Consider the following 8,653-nt stretch of genomic DNA (forward strand, 5'->3'; position numbering starts at 1 on the left):
AAGGGGAGGTGGAGTTATATATGGAATGGGCACAGGTTAGTAAAGATCGTGGAAATGGTGCTTAAAAACCCTTCAATTCTTCCTGCCAAATGCTGACCTGGGACATTGTTGGAGGCCAGAGATGGAGGAGAGATGCTCTGTTCTTGTAGAGGTAAGGCAGAGCGTACCTCCAGGACATGGACAAGCTGAAGATCAGTTTCCACTCTGCTGCTTATACACTGTGTTACTCTGGGCAGGTGAACCAACCTCTCTAGTCCTTGATTGGCTCTCTTCTCTGTGGAGGGAAGAGCTGGCCTATCTCATGAGCTGTTGAAGGTGATCTAAGCCAGATGTGAGGTCATGGGCCTCTGCACCTCCCCTAAGCAGGAACTGAATGCAATGATGAGCTGATGCTTGAATCCCATCTCTGTGCTATCCATTTGGGCCTCAGGTACTTAATGTAACTCAGTAAAGAATTTACTGAGCCAATGTGTCTATGCACTTAGGTCAGGGTTGTCCCAGCCCGCTCCCTCCCAAGTCCACCCAGCGCCAACCTCAGTCTCTTGAGATCCTGCCTTGGGAATCACCTAGTCCTCAGCCTGAGGTGTAGCTGTCCCAGTGTACAGGTGGACAGATGGAGGACAAATAAGGCTGGGCAACCTCAATTTTGGGAAAACAGAAGTAGTTATCAGTGCGAACATCATTTGGTGTTTGCTTTTGTACAAGCCATTTAGTTAGCTCTGCATCCACGATGCTATGCATTTCTCTAAAAATTTGTGTGTGTGTGTGTGTGTGTGTGTGTGTGTGTGTGTATGTGTGTACATATGGAGGACAAGTTACGAGCATCAGTTTTCTTCCACCGCGTGAGTCCCAGGGATTGGAGTCTGGTTGTGGCAGGCTTGGCGGCAAACCTCTTTACCCACTGAACCATCTAAGCCCCAGCTCTGCTTTTTATGTGGAGCTGCTGCTGCTACAGCATGGGGACCGGACAGTTTGACCCCAATCCCAGTGCGAAGCAGAACACCCATGCCACCCCACCCCCAGTCCACAGCCCCAAACCCACACTCTCCCCAGAATCGTCCTCCTTGGTTGTATTTACTGAGCATGTACTGGACACGAGGGATTCAGCTGAGTTCCAGGGACACGGTGGTGACTGTGACAGCCAGTCTGTGCCCTCGTGAAGCTTGCCCTCTGGGGTGGAGGGAGACACACCAGCAAGGCAGGACACAGTTGCTTAGAGAGGGGCCCCAGGGAGTGTAGAACGGACAGACACGGGAGAGAGGAAAGAGTCTCCTCGGTCTCTTCCCATCCCTGTGTGCTGTGGGCATCCAGGAACATTCCTAATGCATATCTGCTTCCCAGTGTGTCTTGGAGGGTGGCTCGAGGGAATAGCGATGTGTGGAGAAAACTGGGGTCTATGCTCAAGTAACTTGGGAACGTGCCACATTCAAGTGTTCTAACGCACACAGCAGGGCTTGGCATGTGTCACGATGCCAGGTGCCCCTCCCCCATGCCCGTGCAAGCTCTCAGAGGACAACGGCACACCCCTTCCCTGCCCAAACCCGTTCCAAGCTAGTCCTGAAGCCACATTCTCTGCAGAGCAGGCTGTGAGGGGTGGGATGCTGCTGTCCAGTGAGGAGGGGGACCACGGGAGGAGGAGGAAGAGCAGGAGGAAGAGCAGAGAAACAGCTTGGGATATAGTATCCAGTGTTTTCCGAACTAGCTTGGTCAGGAATCCTTCCATTCATAGAGCATCTTGGGGCTGGTATGCTGAATTCCACCACTGTGTGATGCCCAAGCCCTGCCCGTCAGCACCATGGACAGAGAGCCCTGCTCTAGGTCTCCCAGTGGAGCCCCCAGCTCAGTCCACAGGCATCCTGCTCTCTTACCCACCTTATGCCCCATTAAGGGAGCAGCGTCCCATTATCCACCAAAGGAAACAGAGGTCAGTGTAGGCCAAGCACTGTGCCTAGGCTCCCCCAAGAGATGAATAGCAGAGGTTAACCATTTAGAGTCTAAGTCCATATATTATGCTTTGCTGAAACTAGCCCACAGAGTAAATTGATTTTTTGACATTGATTTGTTGTGCACATTCCTTCACACATGGCAGTCAGAGGACAGCGGCAGGAGTCATTTCTTTACTTCCACCGTGTGGGTTCCGAGGCTCCCGCTCAGGTGGGGGGTCTTGGAGGTGGGTGCCTTTACTTGCTGAGCCGTCCAATCAGCCCACACTGTTTTGATGGATATAATTATTTGGGCTGATGGGAGCTATATTGAGGGAATTTGGGCAAGGAATCGATGTTTGGTCACAGTAAGATTTTTTTGTAAAGTCATGGATACTTGGAGGAAATGCTAATGAATTCCTCCTGCAGCAGCTTCTGGAGTCCTTACTCCATGCACCATCCTTGGACAATGCTTAGTACAAAAATAGGGCTTTTAAAAAATGTTAGTGTACAATATCTATCTATCTGATCTATCTGTCTGTCTATCTATCTATCTATCTATCTATCTATCTATCTATCTATCCATCCATCTATCCTATCTATCTATCTATCTATCTATCTATCTATCTATCTATCTATCTATCTATCTATCTATCTATCTATCTATCTATCTATCTATCTATCTATCTAGACTCCATGGTGTCATGTAGTCCAGGCTAACCCGGAACCTGCTGTGTGGTTGACAATGACCATCAACTGACCCTCCTAACTCCACCTCCCAGTGTGGAGACTGCAGATGTGCGCTGCCTCACACAGCCAAAAAAGCAATGTGTCCTTGGGGCAGAGACATGGCTCTGTGGTTCAAAGCACCTCTTGCTCCTGTGGGGGACCCAGGTTCAGTTCCTAGCACCCACATCAAGCAGCTCACAATTGCTTGTAACTCCAGCTCCAGGGTATCTGATGCACCTGCACTCACGTTAGTGCATATGTGAGCACACACGTACATACACATAATCTTAATGCACATGTCTCACTATAACACATATTTGTACTTTGCTCATACTTGCCCCTCCCCTCCCCGACCTCCTCTTCTACCTCTCTGGATAGTTCCTACGGTCCTACAAAGAGCCCCCTTCTGGTTTCATGCCATACACTCACAGAGACACATCTGGTTTCTGCATACAGGGAAATGCACACTAGGGGGCTGGAAGAATCGCCGTTTCAGGGCCAGTGAGAACTCGGTGGTGAAAGCCCTGGCCATGCAAGCCTGACAACCAGACTTTACTTCCTGGGATCCACACAGTGGATGGAGAGAACGGACTCCCCAAAGGTGTCCTTTGACCTCCACATGTGTGCTGCGGCATACATGTGTCTATGCCCACACCTACAGGCTCCCACACAGAAATAAAATTCCTTTCAGTGGGAGCATGCCCTACACACCATCATTCACACACTCACCATCTACAGTGAATATATTACCAGTAATCAATATATGAACTCTGTATCTCCCATTCACCCCACTCTGTCATCCATTCCTTCTGCACTTACAGCAAACTCTGCCACTGAGCTAGATCCCCAGCTCCCACTCAGCTCGTGACATCTTTATCATCATCATCCATGTTTCCGCCAACTGTGCATTTATCTACGATTGTCTAGAAGGGCCAGTACACATCTCTCAATTTCTGTCCCCTACTCTCTCCCTTGCTCATTCTCTCCCCACTTTCTCTCTCCTCTCTGTATCCTCTCTTCCTCTATGTCCCCCTTTCTCCCTCTCTTCCCGTTTCCCTTCCCCATCCCAACCTGACCTCAAACTTGCTACATAGCCGAGAATAACCTGCTTCCCCTTCCTGAGTGCTGGGGTTACGAGCATATGCCACTATGATGGGTTTTAAGTGGTGCTGGGGTAAAATCCAGGGCTTCATGTGTGCCAGGCAAGTTCTCTGCCAACAGAGCCACAGGCGGGGCCCCTGTCTGTTTCCTTGACCAGCAAGCACACGGCTCCCTGCATGGACACAAAGGGTCCAGTTCATTCTCGGTGGATGCACAATTTGTTTCTGGCTCCCTGCTGCTTATCAATACCACTGCAAAAACCTATTATGCCCATGAGAGGTGTGTGTGTGTGTGTGTGTGTTTGCTTGATTCTGACAGATAAGGCTATTTCACTCTGGAGAGATCAGACTATTTACAGTGCTCTTTAGCAAGCAGTGCACACAGTGGCTGCTGACCCTTACCCCCACCTTCTCTAGGCAAGACATGGTCACGAGTAGATGCCTGATTCTAGGAAGGGAGAGTTTAATGTACATCAGTGATTTGCTTGGATCATAGTAGATGTCACGTCCCTTAGCAGATGCAGAGAGTGGACCCAGAGAACCGAGGTGCTGATTAGGGGCTTTTGAGATGGCACAGGAAGTCTAGCCTTGGCTAACAGTTTCCACTATACTCTAAAGACCTGGCTGAGGCCAGTGAGGCGGTTCAGTAGACAAAGGTGCCTGTCTCCAAACCTGACAACCCCACGTTCCATCTCCGGGACCCACATGGTGGAAAGAGAAAGCTCTTGCACAAAAGTAGTCCTCTTGATTTCTCCTCTCTCTCTCTCTCTCTCTCTCTCTCTCTCTCTCTCTCTCTCTCTCTCTCTCTTTCCTCCCCCAAGACAGGGTTTCTCTGTGTAGCTTTGGTGCCTGTCCTGGAACACGATCTGTAGACCAGGCTGGCCTCGAACTCACAGAGATCTGCCTGCCTCTGCCTCCTGAGTGCCGAGATTAAAGGCGTGCACCACTACTGCCTTGGGAATATCCCGCCAAAAGGAGTGAAGACACCAGACAACTTACAACATGGATCAGCTTCGCCAAGGACAGACAATCCCAAAGGGCTGTTACTTCCCCATGACAGCACCAGAAATTAGCAGACACCTCGTGACAGACTGTATCTGAAACAGTACTCTGCAAAGCCATTGGGTGCTACTGAGATTCCCAGGAATTGCCCCCAGCAATGTCTAGTGACAATTCTGGCTGCTGCAGCTGGAGCTGGTGAGTCTTCCTGTGGGCACGTGGTGTATGGAAGCCAGACATGCTTTCCTGCATTCTTTAGTGGACAGGAAGCCCCTTCACAAAGAAACAGGTAGCCCCAGTGTCTGGTAACCTACCAGGAGCAAAGGAGAGGCACCTTCCTCTCCTCCCGCGCCTCCCTGCTGAGGCATGGTGCTCTACTGCCACCTGGTGTACACTGAGAGAACATCAAGAGCATAAGAGACTACAGGGATGAAAGGGAACCTGAAGCGTTCTACCTCCTGGAACCACAGGAAACGTTTCAACGGCTTTAGCTGCGCACACCGCTTCACCAATCTGCAGGTGTGGCAAGGCAGGCAGAGACAAGAAAAGTGACCTAAGCTGAGATCTACAATAAAACGTGAAGAAGATTGGCTGGAGAAATGGCTCAGTAGTTAAGAGCACTGACTGCTCTTGCACCGGACACCAGACCCCAGCACCCACATTGGTAGCTCACAACCTCCTGTAACTCCAGCTCCAGGGGACCAAACACCTCTGGCCTCTGAGGGCATCTGCACAATGCAAAGAATGGGCATCTCCCAGCCTTGTCCCACCCAGATACCCTGCTCAATGCAACGTTACCATACTCACCAAGATGAGTGTGTCCTCCATGGCTCTCCCTTTGCAAAAAGAAAAATGTGAACAACAGAAAGTCAACATTTGGGGCTTACTCTGAGTATCGGTTGTTGAGAACCTTCAACATTTCAGAGTCTGTCTTCTTTGGGAGGGTGGTTTTAGTTCCCAAGGTTCAGCAGTAGCCCAAAGCCAAGCCACTTGAACCTCAGGGCTCTCTTGCTGGACCCCCCACTGCTCTCCACAGACAGGGGCCAGAAAGGGGCAGTGGATCCCCCAGAACAGGAGTTATAGACATGAGCCATTATCTGGGTGCTGGGAAATCGAACTCAGTGGTTAAGAGCAGCCGGTACTGTTAACCACTGAGCGATCTTTCTAGCCACCCCCCCCCCAGGTTATTTTTGCATCTGTCCTTGTGGGTGGGATGAGCTGTAAGACTGTGCAGGGCCTTTACCTGTCCATATAACACACAGCTGCTGGGGACCATACGGATCAATCGCTACCACACTCTACTTTGGGATTTTTTCCCCCCAGATTTCGCATGTATCCCAGTCTGGCTTTGAACATTACACAGCTGAGGCTGACCTTGATCTTAAGATTCTCCTGCCTTCCTTGCTGGGTCCGATGCCTTCTTCTGACCTCTGCCTGAAGGCATCAGGTCCACATGTGGTACCCATATACACATAAAGGCAAAACAAAAACAAAACAAACAAAACCTCACACACAGCCTAGACAACTCCAGCATGTGTCAACTTGATAAAAATCTGAGGAACAGTGATAGGCACCTGTCAGCAGAGTTGAAAAAAATAAAATCAGGTAAAAAGTATTACATATAAAAAGTAGGCAAGACAAAAAAATATGTTGTATCTGTCTGTCAGATGGTCAAGGTGGCCAAAATGTCCCGAAGGATTGACATTTCCCTAGCCTGTGGGAAACCGCTATGGCCCCTTCTTCCCCCCAGTCTCCTCATAGATCAGGTCACATTGGCCAAATGTCTGTGTGTTACATAATGTGAAATCTCCCAGGACGGGAGAGGCGTTCTTGCAAAGAAGCCCCAATAGGCTCAACGCTAATAGTGCCAGCACAGAATAACTGTGTGCTTCTGGAAAGCCTTAAATATTTGTGTGTGAATAGATGGGTGCATGTCACAGTGCGTGTGTGCAGGTCAGAGGATAACTTGGGGACTCGGCTCTCCCTTTCCCTCATCTGAGTCTTAGGAATCTAACTCATGTTGTCAGTCTTGGTGACAAGTGCCTGTACCCACTGGGCCATCTTGCTCCTACCTCCCAGAAATAAGCTTTTCACTCTCATTTGATGGGTTGGTAGGGAAGTCAGGCCAGTCACCTGACTTTTAGCCTTTTTTTTCCCCTAAGACAGTGTCTCATTATGTAGCTCTGCTGTCCTAGAACTATGTAGGCCAGGCTAGCCTCAGACCCACAGAGATCTGCCTGACTCTGCCCTCCCAAATACTGGGATCAAAGGTGTGCGCCACTATGCCTGGCAACTTTTAGGCATATATATGTACACACACACACACACACACACACACACACACACACACACACACGGAACAGGCCTAGAACATTCTCAGGCTTCAGAAATGCTGCCTGAATAATGGGGCTCCAAACAAAGCCATTTGAGGCACGTGGAAGGGGCTGAAAGCTTCTTGGACATTCCCTGGCAAGACAATGGCGCCCAGAAGTAGATTGACTGGGTTTGAGTGACAGCTCTCCTACCCACTCCATGGGAAAGCTCAGGCATCCCATTGCCTCAACTTACTTATCTGTAAGATGGGGACAAGGTACTTCCAAGGTGCTGTGAAGGTCTGTAGAGACATGAAGTGTACATATGCATCATAGGAGATCAGCAGTTCTCCACCTGTGGGTCTCGACCCCTCTGGGGGTCACAGATCAAATATGCTGCATATCAGATCTTTACAATTTATAACAATAGCAAAATTACAGTTCAGTGGCAACAAAATAATTTTACAGTTGGGGAACTGCATAAAAGGATTGCAGCATCAGGAAGGTTGAGAATCCCTGGTCTGGGGGGGGGGATGAAGAGTTGACTTTCCATGTGTGGTGTGCACATGTACATAAACACACATACTTGTGTGTGAATGTGCGTGTAGAGGCCAGAGTTTGATTTTGGGAAGTCACACTTCATTGCTTTCTCACCTTACTGAGACAGGGTCTCAGTCAAGCCTAGAGCTCATCAATATGGCCAGTTTTGTGTAGGCAGCTTGCTCTGGGAACCCCTTGTCTCTGATTTTGGAGCCTGGGAAGGTTACCATACCTAGCCCTCATCCTGGTCTTCACACATGCATGGCAAGAGCTTAACTGCTCAGCTGTCTTCCCCAGTCCCAGATGAAGAGGCTTAGCAGGATGGGGGAAGGGAAGAGAAACGGATTACAACAGCTATGCATGGGTTATGGGGTGCGGTGCTGGGGTGAGCCAGGGCTTCCTGCATGCTAGGCAAGTGCTCTACCAACCACGCTTCATCCCAGCCCTCTCAGGGTCAGGATATTTGCTCTATATTCCTGGCAACAAGGAGCTGTACAAACAGGCTTAAGTCTAGCCAATAGATACAGGACAATTTGCAGGTGAACATGCTCGTGCATGCCAACCAATGGCTGCTCTTGGCTTTGGAAAGTCAGCCAATGGGGAAGTGGCAGAACATGCTGGCTCACTGGCAGGGCCGCTGTGACAGTCTCACCACCCTTTGATGGGTGTGTGTGCTGCAACCAGCACCTTCATGATCTGAAAATGGAGGCCAATCCTCCTCCACCTCTGCTCAGAATGTGTGTGTGTGTGTGTGTGTGTGTGTGTGTGTGTGTGTGTGTGTAGGGCCCAGAGGACAACCTTGGGTATCATTCCTCAGGTGCTATCCACCTTTCTGTGTTTTTTTTTTTTTTTTTTTTTTTTGAGACAGTTTCTCATTGTCCTGGAATTCTCCAAGTAGGCTAGACTGGCAGCCAGTGAGCTCCAGGGATCCTCTGTCTCCTCCCCGTGAGGGTTAGTGTTATCAACTTGACAGAACCTAAAATCACCTGGAGTCCAGTGTCTGGGGTACTATATTATGTTGAGGTAGTGTGCTCAGTTGTCAGCTTGACAC

Source organism: Peromyscus leucopus, chromosome 1, assembly GCF_004664715.2.
Source record: "Peromyscus leucopus breed LL Stock chromosome 1, UCI_PerLeu_2.1, whole genome shotgun sequence".
NCBI lineage: Eukaryota > Metazoa > Chordata > Mammalia > Rodentia > Cricetidae > Peromyscus > Peromyscus leucopus.